General features: G+C 37.1%; 1 protein-coding gene and 1 long non-coding RNA gene across 3 annotated transcripts in view; one reads left to right on the forward strand and one right to left on the reverse strand.

Annotated features, from left to right (window-relative positions):
* RAB3C (RAB3C, member RAS oncogene family) overlaps positions 1 to 18,360 on the reverse strand; it is a 294,161-nt gene that overhangs the window by 182,472 nt on the left and 93,329 nt on the right. The window lies entirely within an intron of this gene.
* LOC126957503 (uncharacterized) overlaps positions 1 to 18,360 on the forward strand; it is a 30,999-nt gene that overhangs the window by 10,438 nt on the left and 2,201 nt on the right. Inside the window, exon 2 of the long non-coding RNA XR_007726797.1 lies at positions 839 to 1,045. This is a non-coding gene — a long non-coding RNA (uncharacterized LOC126957503). The remainder of the gene's footprint in view (positions 1 to 838; positions 1,046 to 18,360) is intronic.

An 18,360-nucleotide genomic window follows, 5' to 3' on the forward strand; every position in this document is an offset into this window, starting at 1 on the left:
TTTAAAGATTGTAAAAGTGTTTTGGCTGGTTTCTCCTTATGTCTGTGTCAATGCTGAGAAAGAAACATCTCTTCTTCCCTTTCTTGCTTCTTTCCTTGGCTTTTCATTTCCTGTGAATTAAACCAATATTTATCTAGCAGACACCCCATCTATATGTCTCCAACACTCTCCAGTTGTTAATCTCTTCTCCATTTGGGGAAAGAAAACTCAGCCCACTTATGAACAAATGCAGAAGAAATTTCATTATACACTCACCCACAGCCTAAAGACTAGATTCAGTAAGACAAGAGTGGGTGTGGGAATCTGTACTTTTAGTAGCCCTACAGGAAACTGTGATGTAGGTGCACTGTGGACCTCATTCTAAAAATGAACTAGTGGCTTGAAAGAAATAAAGCAATGTATTCTTTTTTTTTTGTAACTGGAAATTGTGTGAACTATCATAATGTGTGGGTTTTTGGTACTTAAATATATAGTTCTTAGTAATAAGCAGATATAAAAGTGGCTTAAGAGCAACTTATCACAAAACATGAAAATCTTCTGTAAGTTATCATCAATGATAGCCTCTTATGATCAATTGCTACACTTTTTATATGTGGCAACTGGATTTATTTGTTATTACAAATCTTATTAGTTATATCACTATATTATAACCTAACAGAACTATAATAATAAGAAATATTAATGATCTCCACTTAACTATACATCCTTCCTTCATCTGTCATGCCTTTCTATAGTCTGCTTTTTTTTTCTTTAACTACAAAGGCAGCAAAGAACCTTGTGCCATTTCTTAGTCTAAGTAGAAAGTAGACCTGACAGTTTCAAGTTTTTTACTTTCCAGAGGCCTAAGCTGCTGCGAAAGAAGCTGGATTGCCCTGTTGGAGAGACCATGTGAAAAGATACGGAGAGACAGAAAGACCTAGAGACTGCATGGAGGAAAATTAAAGAATCCAGCTGACAGAAATCTGTGGCACCAAACATACAACCCCAGTTAGGTTTTCCAGCCAACACCAGCTGTCTAAGCCACCCCAGCTGAGGTATCAGACATGTGAGTACAGAAGCCATTTTGCACATTTCACTCCAGCAGACATCATGTGAAGAGAGATGAATTCTCCACACTGTGTCCTGTCCAGTTTTCTGACACAGGAAACCATGAGAAGTAATAAAATATTTTAAGCCACTTAGTTTTGGTATATAGTTTGTTACACAGTAATAAATAACTGAAACAGGAATGAATTCAGTTACCATTGTTTCACTTTTTAAACTAAACTAATATTTTAAAATGAGAAAACATTAAGACCATCTCAAATGGCTATAGAATTCTTAACTAGAAGCACCTATTTTTAATGCCAAGAACTGGGTCATTCAGGTCTATATAGCTTTTCCTGTTGCTTCTCAATAATCTTATTTCTTCCTCTAGAGAAAGGTATAAATTTTAAAAAGTCATTCTCTTAGGAGGAGGCATTTTGGATGGATGCCAGTATGCATAACTCTAGGTATAAATTGTAAAGCATTTGAGAGGAATTAGTGAGCCATATATAAACTTCAAGATATCTCCCCTAAGTATTGCTTCACACACTGGGCTTTTGCTAAATATTGAGTGACAGAATATTAGACAAGAATTTGATCTGGAGTGCAATTTGTCTATTACACCACTTAACACTAAGCAGTTTACTTTAATAGTCATCTGAACAAGGAGAAGAGTTGTATCCTCTCAGGGCTTTGAGGAGAAGTTGAGGAGGCTGTCAAGAATAACAGCCTGAACAGAGGACATTTCCACCCCGCTTAACTTGTGCCAAGAGAATGAATGGAAGGAGGAAAGGCCATGATTCTCTGTAAGAAATAATTTTGCATCTGCTCTCCCACTAGAGAAATGGATAATCAAGCCTTATTGTCTTCACCATCAGGCACAGCAACACTGATTTTAACAACCCCCACAATCCAAATCTTGGAACGGTCACAACCAGAAATTAACCTAGGGCATACACTTTTTTTTCTTCAACAAAATATCTATGGTAAAAATAAATAAATAAATAAATAAATAATAAAAAAAACTTATCTTGAGCAGAATTACTTCATGGGATGCTCTCTAAATTATCTGTTTACAAAATAGACATCTACATAACTGCAATATTTAAATTGCTGTAGGATCTCATCCCTAAGCCAGTTAAATGTTAGGAACTCATTGTGAAAATTACCTTCACTTTTATTGTCTGTTGTGAAATACTGTGTTGGCACTAGGCAGCAGGATAAATTGTCCATACCAAATCTAAATTAAGAAAACAATATTATCTTCGCATAAGAGGTAGTATATAGTAATGATTAAGAGTTCAGGTTCTGGAGTCAGATTTTCTGACTTGAATTCTGGTCTCGTCTCATAGTAGCCATGCTACCTGTGAAAAGTTACTTCTATCTCTCTAGGCTTCACCTTTCTATTGGGAAAAATGGAAATAAAAATGGCATCAACTTCATAGAGCTTCTGTGGGGATTAAATGAGAATAAACTTTGTAGAATGCTTAGCCTAATACCTGGCACAGAGTAAAAGGTCAACAAATGTTAGCTATTTCTAGTCCCTATTATGGAAGATGTATATCCAACTCACTACCAGGTGTTAAATTATTAAGGTAAAAATTACAAAAAAGGCAAAATCAAATCAAATACATGTTTGACTTCACAAAAATCACTACTGGATCCATCAAGAGACCATTTCTACTGATTTTCTAATTAGTATTAAGGTGTCAGTATTAATAATCAAAGATACGCAATATCCTCATAAAGTTTAATCTGTAATCAACTCCTACTCACAGATTCAAAGGCCAAAGAAAAATCAATAAATCACACAAAGTAATTAAAATGGATTGCAAAGTGATATAGAAAACAAGTCTTTCCTGATCTTTCTGTAGAATCTATGGCCTGAGAAGACAGTAGAAATGACATGTTCTTAGAAGAGTTGAGGAACTAAACCTTTTGAATGGATTGTTACTTTATGTAAAGGCTTCATAATTTAGCGGCATAAAACGGTTGGCGTTCAAAAAGTGGCATAGACTGTGCCCTGAATAGAATCAGAAGAGAAGATTGTCTACAGATCTCATAGAGGTCAACTCATTGTCAAAAATTTAAGTATGAAATTTAGAGTTGTCTTTGACCTATTCCGGGTCCTGGAAATGCTACTACTTACATTAAAGAGTAAGCCAGGGAGAGGTAAGATTATGCCAGGGTACACATGGCTGCCATAAGCAACATGCTCTTGGGTCAAATACCTTCAGCCAGCCAGACTTGAGCTATGAGGAGCATCTCATATGTAGAAGATGGAAAAGAAGTGAGTGGGGAAAAGTCAATGAAGTCAATAACATCTTTATGAGATTCCTTCTTTATGGGTGTTCTGGAGAAACCATGAGAACAATAAACAGGTTATTAAATATCCATACCTCTTGGCACCAAGTAAAATGATTTTTGGTATTATATAGAAATAAACATTTTGGCCTCTCTAAAGCATTTACCAGAATTAATTAAAATAGTTCATATGTTGGAAATATCATATTCATCTAGTGTCTAAGATGGTTAATGGAGGTTGATAGAGAAAGAAATGTGGAATAAACCAAATAAAATTTTAGCAAGTACATTCAGGGACTTAGCTTACAAATTTTTGATGGTCTAAGTCCAAGGCTTCATAAACTGAAGAATACAAAATAATACAGTAGTGACTAGAAAGGATACTAGTGTATCTAAATGCCAAGTCATATTATTTCTGTAGTATATTTTGAGTGCATCTTACATGTAGGATCAACTGCACTAACATTTAGATTAGGCTCATTATATTAAATGCAATTTATGCCAATATTAAGCTACATTCTCTCTAGGTGGATTGGGTCTTCTTGTTTTTTGCCTTGTGTCTCACTTTATGCCACATTCATATAGGCCAACATTTATTAGGTGCGATTTGCTAACATTCATATAATTAATAGTTCCTAAGCACAAGCAAAAAAAATGTCCACTCCCCCACCAAGCGAATTATCACTGAAATGTTTACTGGGTTTCTTTACTTGCAATTACTTCTGTTGTTGTTTTTAGTCCACAATTAGTTACCTTCATTTTTAGCACTATTCTAGCTAATTCATATCTGAAAAGAAACAGTGTCAAGGAAGAAATCAACTTAAATGGAACTATCCTCCAGCTGTCTACCATGCACTAGCACTAGAAATAGAAAATAAAACTTGGTTGAAAATGAATTCTGGCATGGTTCCCTCTCTTTTAAAACTTGGCATAAAATATGATTTGGGGGAATAGATGCACATTTTGCGAAGATAGCAGGTTATTTTGGTATCTTGTGGGTGGGCAAAACAAACCACAATCATTTCTAGAAGGGCTTCAACTCATGAAGATGGATAAAATGATCCTGTTCCCAATTAACCACTAAAAGAAACACAGATGATTACATTGTCTTTATTATTCACTGGGGAGCTGGGTGGTTGGAATTCTTAGCAAAGGAAAAAGTCCTTGAGCTCTAGGTCACTGAGTGAAATCACTTCGAGGTTTAAAATGGAAAGTTTTTCTTTTTTTCAACTCTATTTGAGGGTAATTGGGCTTGTATCAAAATTGGTAGCATTGTTGGGGAGATGTTATTAAATAGGCAAAGGCTTCTACCCTCCTCCAAGGGACTGTGTTAGTGGTCAATGGGCTGGACAACTGGATGGGTCAAGAGAAGACCCTGCTACCTATAAATTTATTTCAAAATTAAAGTTATTGATGAGTCTGTCCTCTCTTTTACCCCCATTTGATTAAGAGAGCTGGCTCTAAGAATTAACTTTGCGTGTGTGTGTGTGTGTGTGTGTGTGAGAGAGAGAGAGAAAGAGAGAGAGACACACACACACACAGAGAGAGTCAGAATTAGAGATGGCTATAGAACAAAGGGCAGCACAGATAGCAACAGGACTCACAAGCCATAATCAGTCATAACAAAATTAGTGGTTAATATTTTTATTAATTATACCTAAAATGGGAGACATTTAGAAGCAACTGTTGCTAATCTGTTCCTAGAGAAGGAAATGTGGAACAAACTGAGCTAATAAACCAAATAAAACTTTAGCAAGTCTATTCAGGGACTTAGCTCATAAATTTTCAATGGCCTAAGTCTAAGGCTTCATAAACTGAAGAATACAAAATAATACAGTAGTGACTAGTGTATCTAAATGATGAGCCAAACTATGTGTTGTTTGGGTATTTGTCTTTTACCCCTTTTGTCTCTCACTCTTTCCTATCAACTTTGACCCCACAGGTCACTCTACAAATGCCATGATATTTCTCAACTTCTTCGTGCTGCCTTAAATTATTGTACTTCCTGCCTCCAATAGCATCCAATGCTATTAACCTAATTCAGACTGTCATCACTTATCACCTGGATTAAAGCAGCATGTCCTAATTGGTCTTTCTAATTCCAGTCTTGTTTCCCTCTAATTCACATTTCAGTCACAGGCATCTTCATAAATTACATATCTAATCATGTCACCTGCTTTTCTTTTAAAATTATTTCCTGCATTTTAAGTATAACTTTTCTAGCATAGCTCACAATAACTTAATTCCTTTGTATTCTATGCTACTGCCACATTGAACTATGCTTCCATCTCTGAAAGGCGAACACCTTCTGTATCTATGTTTTTTCCATATGCCTGGGATTTTATTTATACATAGAATCTAAGCCCTGAGAGAACAGGGAACTTAGTGAATGTATTCACTATGGTATTCCCATTTTCTGAGCTCCTAGAGGAATGCTTAGCTCATAGTAGATACTCAATAACAGTCTGGTAAGTGTGCCAACTAAATGAATGAATGATCAACTGTATTAGCTTAACTAATGTTAAGTTGAGCCAGTTCTCTTAGAGAAGAAGTTATTATCTGTTGCAGGCTGAAAAATACCCCAATGATGTCCACATCATATTTCCTGGAACCTACGAATATGTGGTCTTATTTGGGAGAAGGAAATTTGCAGATATAATTTAGTTAAGGATCTTGAGACGGGGAGTTATTCTGGATTTTCTGAGTGGGCTCCATGTAATCACATAAGTCTTTATAAACGGGAGACAGAAAGTTAAAGACAGAAGATGCTGCGTTTGAGGATAGAGGAAGAGGCCATGAACCAAAGGATGCAGGCAGCTTCTGGACGCTGGAAAGCACAAGACAGGAGATTCTTCCTGGAACCTCCAGAACGAATGCAGCCTAATAGATTCATTTTAGACAGCTAACCCCAAGAACTTAACATAATACAGTAGTTTTCCCTTATCTGAAGGAAATATGATCCAAGACCCCCCAGTGGATGCCTGAAACCATGGATAGTACCAAACCCTATATAGAGAGTCATCCTTTGGTATCTATGAGGGATTAGCATGTATCTGTATGTGTCTCACGAAAGTTAGGGTCAATAAAGATTCTAATCGCATTTTCTTATTAAACATGAGCTTGAGCATTTATCTTTTCAAGTACAAACTGCCACACCAATATATTCAGTAATATATTATCAATAACATATTGTAATATATTCAGTAATATATTATCAGTAACACATTGTGATAATCTGTAACAAACATTTCCCAGTGGGCCTCTAAAACAAGCAAATAGCATCACTGTCTTTTTTGACCCAGGAGCCTACATGCCAAGGTAAAATCTTCCCTAATGCATGCAGCCAGCCAAGGGCAAAAGTAGGATTGCGATTCCTGGTCCAGTAGGATTGGACCAGTAGGATTCCTGGTCACCAATTTGTACAATGATATCTTGCTGTGATGACTTCTGATGCCCCAGAAAGCCAGGTAATTGTTTTATTTGGCAGTGCTATTCCTGCAGACATTGCCCTTTCATTAATTAATACTCCCCTCCTATATGAGCTGCTAAATTCAAACAGGCCTGAAGAGGGCCTTCATTAAGAAGATCCTTAATCTTTTTCCAATGAACCAGCCTGGATTTGGGGTCAGGTAAGAATGTTCAGCTAAGCCACAGCCAAAAAAAAAGACACTATACACATCCTAGAGCTGCCCACTTACTTGGCCTGATAGCCTACTATCTGTTGCACCCTATGACCTAAGTTGGCATTCCAACTGAGGCCTGTAGATCTCTAGGCTGCCTCAAAAGAAGAAGTGATGAAGAATGCTTCTGTCAATCCCAGGTCCTGTTCCAAAATTAGGTTGATTCCAAAACCTGAAGAAACAGAGCTATTCCTCAGTATCCATGGAAATTGGTTCCAGTACCTTCCATGGACACTGAAATCTGTACAAGCTCAAGTCCCTGGTATAAAATGGCATAGTATTCACATATAACCTATGTAGACCCTCCTGTATACTTTAAATTATCTCTAGATTACTTATAATACCTAATACAATGTAAATGCTATGCAAATAGTTGTTATATGGTATTGTTTAGAGAATAATAATAAGGGTAAAAAGTCTGTACATGTTCAGTGCAGATGCATGTTTTTCTGGATATTTTCAATTCATGGTTGGTTGGAGTCATGGATGTGGAATGCACAAATACAGAGGCTGGCTGTACTATATTTTTCCTATACATATCAATGATAAAGTTTAATTTATAAGTTGAGCGTAGTAAGAGATGAACAATAATAATAAAATAGAACAATTATATCAATATGTCAGCATCAATACTCTTGTGCTTTGGCACCATTAGATTATTAAGTCAAATAAGAGTTACTCAAATGCAAGCACTGCGATATTGGGACAGTTGATCTGATATCCAAGGTGGCCACTATATTACTAACAGGAGGGTAGCGTATGCAATGTGAATAGTATGGACAAAGGGATGACTCATGTCCTAGACAGGATGGAGTGGAACAATGTGAGATTTCATCACACTACTTAGAATGGGATGCAATTTTAAATGTATGAATTGTTTATTTCTGGAATTTTCCATTTACAATTTTTTAACCATGGTGGACCACAGGTAACTGAAACTATAGAAAGTGCAACCATGGATAAGGGGGAACAACTATACATTTGTGTTTTTTTAAGCCATTAAGCTTGTGGTACCCTGTTACAGCAGCAATAGGAAACCAATACATCATCCCCGTATTTCCAGTGTTCATGTGCCTATATGCAGATATAATGAAAATGCAGAAATATACATAACTGGTTCCACATACAATTCTAAGTGGTTTACAAAAATGTGTATTAAAAAGATAATTTTATTTTTAAACAGAAAAATAACAAAAAAGAATTGCAGACCAGGAGGAAAAGTATATAAGAAGAATGAAGCCAGGAATTCAAATTTAAATTATTATCCAAATCACATATTTTCAAGCTTTAAAATTTATAAAAGTGGGCAAAAATTTGTCTATATGCTTTTCTGTAGCCAATGCAAAGAGATATACATAGTGTAAAGCTATATAATATTCAATATTTGGGTCATAAAATAATAAACCATGCTCATGAGAATCACATATTCCTGGCCCTGAGAACAGAGAGAAATTCCTCCAGTAAATCTTCATTTCTCAAAGTAGGCTGAAGGCATAAAAAAGATAATTCAGTAAACGCAAAGAGAGAAAATATCCACTTTAGGCAAGGAAACATCATTTGTTGCACATTTAATGATGTACAGAACACTATAGAGCTAAGGAAAGTGCTAGTTGATAATACAGTCCTTTGTGTTATAATTTTGCAAACTTGTAAACCGTCAGGAATATGTTGAGTAAATCCCCAAATCTTGAGAAAATATATGGACTCATGGAAAGGTGATCCTGGAATGATCTCAAATGCTCTCAGTCATTAATTTAAATTCCCTCTCTTACACTTCCCTCATAATAGTTATGTACCATACAGTATGCAGCTTGATTTGCAGAGAATTACAGTTCAGTGTAGCAGGAATCAACAATCTTTGGGTTTCTCAGTATTTCTGAAATAATCTTAAAAACTGTCTTTTTTCTTTTTTTTAAGACTGAGTCTTGCTCTGTCGCCCAGGCTGGAGTGCAGTGGCGTGATCCTGACTCACTGCAAGTTCCGCCTGCTGGGTTCACGCCATTCTCCTGCCTCAGCCTCCCTAGTAGCTGAGACTACAGACGCCCGCCACCACGCCTAGCTAATTTTTTGTGTTTTTAATAGAGACGGGGTTTCACCGTGTTAGCCAGGACGGTCTCGATCTCCTGACCCCATGATCCACCTGACTCGGCCTCTCAAAGTGCTGGGATTACAGGCGTGAGCCACCGCGCCCAGCCAAAAACTGTCTTTAAATAATAATGCCTCAAGAATGTCTTTTTCATTCTACCTTAACACAGTGGCAGTGGCAAAATGACCGATGTACAAAAAAACTATTTAACGATATAATGAATAAGAGTCGACCTTACTGCCACTCTCATGTTCAGTCACATAAGCATATAACCTCTAAGTAGTTGATTCATATTTTCTTTCTAACCTTGACCTGTCTTCCTGAGTTTTCTGTCTAGCTCACTTGACATCACCATTGTCATGTCTGCAGTCACCCTACACTCAATATCTTCCAAACTGAACCTTCACCTACCTCACCTCAACCATACAAATGTTTCTCTTCGTGACATATCACTTCTTGATAATGCCATCATCAGTTACAAAAGCTTGAACTTTGGAAACCTGATTTTCCTCTTTGAGCCACCACTTTCCTTTTGACCCACAGCTAATCAGCTGATAAATCACAAAGGTGCTTCCTCTGCACAGCCTCAAATCTGTTCCTTCCCTTCTTCCAGCGTTATCTCAGCTACAATTTGCTCACTTTTTCATTAACTTATTTTCCTAATCAATCTGCCTCTAAAAGAAGGTCATATGAATCTTCCTAAAATATCCCAATCTTGCTTAAAATCCCCAGTCACCACCCCACCATTTCCTACTGAACTAAGAATTCTTTCCTAGTCTAGTATTTATAGGCCCCATGTTATGGCTTCAAGTTCCATCTCTAGCTTTTTCTTTTACGTATCCTCAATTCCAGCCACTATTCCCAAATGATGATTCCCAAATACAAATGATTCCTCTCTCTTCACTGTGGCTCAAGGCAGTTCATAATAAAGATTTGTTCTGACAACTATAAACTTATTCCTGCAGGTAATAGAACGGCAAAAGTAAAAAGTATTCACTCAGGTGTTCTATGCTACTTCATCTTCATTTTTGTGAGATTGCTTAATGGTAGCCATTTAAATGTTAATTTCCCTCATGGGAACAAAAAGTACTTCACCACAATACAAATTTTCCTCTGGTGTAATTGCCTGTCCAATTTTCCAAACTGATATTCTAGTTTAGTACCAGTTTCATTTCCTTCTTTTCAAGGATAACGCAGATCTTCACACTGGCAATACCACAATATTCATCTGTAATGGTTGTGGATGTTCTTGATTTACCATGTTGTGCACCTTGAATAGATGCAGCTTTTATTTGTCAATTAAATATTTTTTAAATGAAATAAAATAAACATGGGAAGCAGTGCCTCACTATTTCCTGCTTTGGTCATGTCTTTTTTGATACTTTTAATCTGTTTTAAGGATTAGAAACAAGTAAGCCTTGATATAAATAATATTTGCATAAACAGCATATATTTCTTCCTGAACATAATCAGTTCTCTATTGATGGACCCATTTTCCCACAAAAATTTAAAAAAAAATGTTTTTTAATAAATTTTAAAATTAGCCTTTATTCCATTAAGATTTATGTACTTGCTGTTTAAACAGTTGAGTGAAGCAACTGGGGATGTGGTGGACTGAATAATAGCCCTTTACTGAAGTCCAAATCCAAATCCCCTGAACCTGTGAATGTATTAACTTATAGTGCAAAAGATCTTTAGAAGATGTGATTAAGGGTCTTGAGATGAGAAGACTATCTTGGATTATCTGAACAGGCCCAAAGTAATCACAAACCCTTATAAGAGGGATACTGGAAGGTCAGAAGAGAAGGAGATGTGCTGATGGAGGGAGGAAGCGGCCATGAGTCTAGGAATGCAGAAAATCTCTACAAGCTGGGTAAACACAAGGAAACCTATTCTCGTCTAGATCCTCCAGGCGGAATGAAGCCCTGCCAACACCCTGACTGTCATCCAGTGGGACTGATTTTGGACTTCTAACTTGAGAACTATAAGATAATATATTTGTGTATGGTATGCCATAAGTTTGTGGTGATTTGTTATACCAGTAGAAAATGAATACAGAGGATAACTAATATGTTTTCCCTAGTAAGTTGCTGAGCAGTTTTTTGTTTTTGTTTTGTATAACATACAAGTGTCCAGATCATTTTATTTTTACAATTCACTTCAATAATGCCACATGCAAAAAGCACAGATTTCTGAATCATTCTTGATCTGGTTTCTAGGCAATATAAGCTTTTCTCCTTCACTAATGGCCTTGCAAAGCTAATTATTTTTTCAGATTCTAGGATCTCAAAGGAAAGTTCAATGGCCTAATTAACAAGTAGCTAAAGTGTTGGTATTGTTTATGGGGTATCTCATTATTTTAAAAAGGGAAACTTCTGAATCCTCATTCAAAAATTAACTCCTTCCCTTTCTTTAATTCTCTTATTTGTTGTAAATTAGTGCCACATTTCCCTTACTACCATTCATTAACAAGGTTGATTTCCCTGTTTACTTCAGTTTATAAATTTTGGCCCTCAATCATTTAAAATATTCAGATGGAGAAATTTTAGATTCCCAGAGAAACAAGCAAAAATTAGAATGACACAAAAATCTGCTGACAAACTGAACCTCTAAAAGAAAGAGCATAGAACACACTTCTGCGCTGAAAATCAAACAGTACATTACCTAAAGGATATGTTTACTGCTCACTGATTCTGAAGAAAATACTGCCTCTGCTTATTTCACTGGGCAAAGAAAAGCCTGCATGAATTTGCTGAATAACTCACATTGAGATTCTCTGATTCTGATTCTGATTTTTCAACCAAATAACAGCATTAACTAGCTTAATTTGAGGTCAAAAGCATTCACATACAGCAAAGATATCTGAAGGCATCATTTTCAGGGAGAAAACTACAGAAAACATATTAAACAAAAACAACTGCCTTTGGTCAGATACACAGTATGCTATGAGACTATAAAGAACTGAAATGTATCATTCCATGTGGAAAAATCATAAGGTGAAGGTCCATGATCTAGAGAATTACCATGTTCTAAAGACACAGACTTGTACTATAACAGAATTGTCTGCCTCAAAAAAAAAAAAAAAAAAAAATGAGATTGAAGCGCTCCAAATATTGTGTCTTCAGTCAAAACAAAGATTCTCCTTTCAGGGTATTCACAATTAAGATTAAGAGAAGCCTAGCATCCTAGAGATGAAAGTGGCTCTAGAGAAGATCTAGTTCCAATTGTGCAAAGAGTCTCATAGTGATCAAGGAATCTACTGAGAACCCCCTAAAAATGAGCCGAGTCTCAAGTCCTGAACCATGACATTCACAGAACCCTCAATCTCTCTCCTTCCTCATACCCCCACCCTGCTGCTCCTCCTTCATAATTTTCCTCAGTTTCCTCCTTTCCTCCACTCCACGCTGTCTCCTTGCTTTACACTACCACATCATGTTCTTGTTCATAGGACCTGACACAGTGTCTCTGTTCTGGCTTGCATCATTGGGGTGGAATAAGATGACAGGGGCCAAATACAACCAGCTTACAGTCCATCAGCTCAGGAAACATATATTAGCCAGCATCTAAAATGTGAATGTTCCCTAAGCTGGGGGAGGGAGGGGGGGAAGGCTTTTTGGACACATAATAGCCTTTCCCTGGTGAAATGGGGTTTTTCTATTTATACCCTACACCCAGCAAAGATAGGAAAAGATTAGAATATGCCCTTGTAGTCAATAATAAAAGAACTTAGCATGATTCATATAATTCTAAGCTTTTCAAAAAGAAGTTAGCAATTATATGGGAATTGGAATGATTTGCAGTTGGGTTATTGTTAAAATGTAGAGACAATAGAGAATGGGTGAATTTAAATTTTTATTCAGTTTAAAATAAATGTCTTAGGCAGAGTTGGAAAAAATATTTGTTAGTAATTCAAAAATATTTGTTTCTAAAAGCTAGCATATTAATACTTTTCTCTGAAATATGCAGGGAAGACTATGTTAAAATACAAACAATAAATAGTGTTTTGAAACTCTTCATATATTTTTTTCTAATGACTTTCCTAACAAGTGACTTATCTTGCCATCTTGTCACATGAAATATCTTTACTTGACGTTAACCAATGGTCAGGCAGCTCCATGTTTTCCCCTAGAAATACAAATTACTATCTGTAATCGCTTTGAACATAAATATAAATTAAATGTAAAAATTTCAGCTATTTGTAGCATAATATCCAAGTACATATCTATGTGTTATCAAATATCAAACATGGACCCACGTAAGTTTCATTCCTAGCCACCAAAACTTAGTTTTCAATATTTTTTATATATTTTATGTCTTACATGAAAAATACTTAGGAATTTAGCATCATAAAGTAGGAGATTGTTTTCTACAACTTAAATTTTGGAATAGACCTCAAACAATCATTTACTATTATTGCTCTAAAATGTTGCTTCTAAATATTTTCATGAGCTTCCATGGCTGTTCCTAGGATTATTTTCCTTGCCCACTCCCCCGACATATGTACCTTGAACACACACACACACACACACACACACACACACACATATACAAATAATCTAGCTACTACCTGCCAGTAAAAGAAGAGACCTGTTTTATAAATCCTTCTTTGATTCTAGGTCATTACCCTGTCCTCTATGCTGGTGCAAAAGATACATCACAGGAACTGTGTTCATTTCCTCCAATAAACGGAAAATGTTAGTATTTCTTTAACCCAATATCCTTTCGGATCACTACAGCTATAGGCTTTGTCAATTCTCTAGGATATCATCACTACCTGTGATCAAATATCTAGATAGCCCATCAGTTCAAATAAATAAGCTATCTTCTAGTTATAAACTTAACAATTCAGTTACCTGGTAAGTGATGTGATTTAATTTTAAAGAAATGTATTGAGCCTTGGTGTCAATACTTTTATATTTATTTATTGAGTATCAATCATCTTGCTAAGCTCTGAAGAGAATAATATAATGGATAAAACACTATAATTAGCACTAACTCTTCTGTAAAATACCCATGTGCATCCTTACCCCTGTCTTATTCCTTGGACCACAATAAATTTCAGGCGAACCTCAGATGAGGAAAATAAACAAACGAAAACAACATATATTACCTATCTAGTTAGCTAGCTATCCAAAAGACCTATAAGAAAGCCAGGACAGTATGCTTCGTAGAGTGTGTATAGATTGTCTTGTGCCCACTCCCCCAAATGTATGTGCTTAAATCCTAGCTCCCAGTGCCTCAGAATACAACCCTATTTGGAAGTGAGGTCGTTACGAATATAATTTGTTAAGTTAGAATGATGTCGTATCTAAGTAGGATGGGTCCTTAATCCAATACGACTAGTGTCTTTATAAAAAAAAGGAAATTTAGACACAGACATGCACATTGGGAGAACACCACGCGAAGACTAGAGTTATGCTGCCTCAAGCCACAGAAATAACAGAAGCCAGGAGACAGGCCTGGAAGAGATCCTTCCCTAGAGGCTTAAGAAGGAGCATGCCCTGATAGCCCCATAATTTCAGATTCTGGCCTCCAGAACAGTGAGGCAATAAATTTCTGTTGTTTAAGTCACCCAGTTCATGAGACTTTTTTACAATAACCCCAGTAAACTAAAATAGAGTGGGAAAGGCCATTCTAAGCAAACATAAAATCTAGAAGCCATAAATTACATTGATAATTTTGAGTACCTAAAACTTTTTTTTAAAAGTCTGCATGACAAAGGGGCCGGGTGTGGTGGCTCACGCCTGTAATACCAGCACTTTGGGAGGCCGAGGCAGGTGGATCATGGGGTCAGGAGATCGAGACCATCGTGGCAAACACGGTAAAACCTGTGTCTACCAAAAACACAAAAAAATTAGCCGGGTGCGGTGGCGGGCGCCTGTAGTCCCAGCTACTAGGGAGGCTGAGGCAGGAGAATGGTGTGAACCTGGGAGGCGTAGCTTGGAGATCGCGCCACTGCACTCCAGCCTGGGCGACAGAGCGAGACTCTGTCTCAAAAAAAAAAAAAAAAAAAAAAAAAAGGCTGCATGACAAAGGAAAATAAAACAAAACAATCAAAACAAAACAAAACAAAAACTTCCTGTTTTGGAATTTCAGCTGAGGTCCCAAAACTGAGGAAAACATGTGTCAAATCTCCTCACATGCTAATGAAGCTGCCGGGTCATCAGTGCAGGACCTGCTAAGGGGGTGATCAAAACTGAACTGTGCCAACATCAGCCCACCTCCCCTACTGCCCTGCACCTCCAGTCTGAATTCTCAACCCTTGCCAGTCCAGTCTAGCATGTGTTGAGAATTTGGGGTGGCAATAGGTTCTTTTTTATTATTTTTTTGGAGACAGAATCTTGCTCTGTCATACAGGTTGGAGTGCAGTGGTGTGATCTAGGCTCACTGCAACCTCCATCTCCCAGGTTCAAGCGATTCTCCTGCCTCAGCCTCCCAAGTAGCTGGGATTACAAGCACCTGCCACCATACCTGGCTAATTTTTGCATTTTTAAAATGGGGTTTCACCAAGTTGGCCAGGCTGGTCTCAAACTCCTGACCTCAAGTGATCCACCGCCTCGGCCTCCCGAAGTTTTGGGATTACAGGTTTGAGCCACTGCGCCCGGCCCAGCAATAGAGTTTAGAGAGAAGGTTGTCTGAATGTCACAGAATTTCCTTGGTCTTTGACAGAGTTTGAATAAGGGAGGCTTCAGAGAACCCCTCAGAAAGAGTGACTTCGGTCCTCTGGGGCTTGGGGAAATACAGGGACTTTCTCTTCGAAATGAGTCTAAGGGCAAAAGGCTGATGGAAGGAAGCTGCCTGGTGCAGCAAAAAGCCAAGCTGTGCCAGGAAAGCCCTGTCCTTCCACAGTGCCACAGAGTAAGGCTGCACAAGGAATTCAGTGGGCCAGCTGGGGCCTGCTGAAAGAGCTAGACTTGAGCAGAATGGAAAGGAACCCGCCCAAGAGACCAGAGGGGAAAGCTGATGCCAACAGAGGAGTCAATGTAGTAGGAAATGAGAAGGCTGGGGAAGAATCACAGCAAGCTTAGAAGATACATTCATCTCCGATTCACCATGAGAAACATTTTTAATAGAAATTTCTACTAAAAATAGAAATTTTTAATAGAATAGAAACCCTTCCATGACTCACTGTAATGCTTTGTGCAACAAGGGTTGGAGTGCTACTGATATGGGTTTTGAGAGACTTTGTTTTAGCAGTCATTTGCTGAAAAGCCCAAAAAAAAAAAAAAAAAAAAGACAAATGGCCTCTGGTGGGAGATGCTGACGCTGTGTTGGGAAGCACATTTCCTTCTCATTTCAGTACAACTGTGACTCCCAGTTGCTACGCTTGAATGCCTGCCATGTGTGGAAATGAAGCAATGGTGAGGTTTTCTGCTGAGAACAAAATTTGACTAGCAGATGGGAGAAAGAAACAGAAAACTTAAATTACAATATACAGAAAGTTTAAAATGTATCTTTACAAAGGAATTTTAAAAGCCTTGCAGACATAGGAGTTAAGTAAAGGTATAGTCAAGGAAGAATTGATAGAGGGGAAGAAAATTAGGTGTGGAGAAAAAAATGTTTCTCTTTTTAGGGATATATGCAATGCCATGTAAGAGATATATTCAATGCCATGTCTCAACGAGCTGAAAATAATAGGATACGGGATGGACACCAAGCCATTTTCACAAAAAATGTTTTTCAGAAAGGTAGGTATTGAGCATGAGACAGGTTTGTGCTTGCAGCAAATCTTGCCTGAGGGGAGCATGAGAAAAGTACTTAGGGAAAAGAAAAGCCTAAGTTGTAGTGACAGAGTTTTTAGGCTCACTTTAAAAACCTCAATGTGATCCTCAAGGTGCTGGATTCACCACGAGGTCTGAGGAACGCATTCAGAGGGATCCTCTGAGCTTCAAGGAAACAAATGGAGATGCATAAAGTCATGGTGCTTTTGGTTGTCTATCATATGACTCAGGATTGAGTTAGACTTCAGGTTTATAAAGACCTTTTTTTTTAAAATGTATGTGTTTCATCTCAAGACTTGTCCTAGTTTGAAAGAGAATTCAAATTTCTAAAGACCAACACAAGATAAATCTTATACTTTGTGTCTTTACCTTCCAAAGTTTTCCGTGTCCTTTCTTTGTAAGAAAGACCTCTCTGCACTTAAAATACACTGTATTATTCAATTTAAAGCATCTTAATACCTGTTTGAACTTCATACTATTGAAAACTGTATTACAGTGTTAAATATTGCATTATCATATTGTATTGACCACATGGTCTTCTGTACTCCATTTGTAGTTGAACAAACCTTTTTGACTGTGATCCATATACTTTTCACATGGATTAAGCAGGAAACATGATTTCTTGGCATTATACACCATTTCCCACTGCTTTCTGTTCTGTAGGAGAAATAAAAACTTCCCAAGTGGAATTCATTAGAAATTGGTTGGTTTATATCCAACCATAATACTTAGCTTTCAATTAAAAACCCAGGAATCACTGGATTTACTAAAAACATATTAATCTATACTTCAAAAAGACAAAGCAACGGGTCAACCTCTAAATCAATTTCCTGAAGAGTGAGAGAAATGATGCCTCAAAGTCTTAAATCTTTGTATAATATTCACAGGGATGATTCACCTAGAACATTCAAATACTCATTGCTCTCACTAAATAATATACATCACATACATGAAATTACCTCACTGTCAATTCTGATCTCAATATACTATTTCTATATTCCCCATCTAGAGTCCCTCAAATATTTATGAGTGGGATTTTATTCTGAAAAACGCCAACACTTTGTATCCTCCCAAACTTACTCTTATCTATTCTGCAACTTGCGTGTACTATCATTGTCCTGCTTCCTAATCCACGAAATGTACTTTAACAATTACTGATTGATTCATGTCATCTACAAAATGATTTCTATATATGACATGTATTTCTTAGATCCTATGTTTCTTATATGTATGTGCTGGTCCTGGACAAAGTATCTACATTTTACAGCAGGAGTCACAGCCACCCTCTGCATCAATCCTGGATACCTCTGAGTTATGAGAGGTATGTTCAGGGTGCAATAGCCTTGTGCCTCGTCAAACACATGCAGATACACAAAAAGTATTTCAACATAACTAAACTATTTGATCCTCTTTCATTTGGAAACATAATTTAAGAGAAGCAAATCCAAACACCACATAGACACCACACAACTCAACCATGTGGGTAACTGACATTTTGAGAGGTAAAATAGGGCAGTGGAAACAATCTGCTTTAAAATCCTTG

Source organism: Macaca thibetana, chromosome 6 (assembly GCF_024542745.1).
Source record: "Macaca thibetana thibetana isolate TM-01 chromosome 6, ASM2454274v1, whole genome shotgun sequence".
NCBI classification, from domain to species: Eukaryota; Metazoa; Chordata; class Mammalia; order Primates; family Cercopithecidae; genus Macaca; species Macaca thibetana.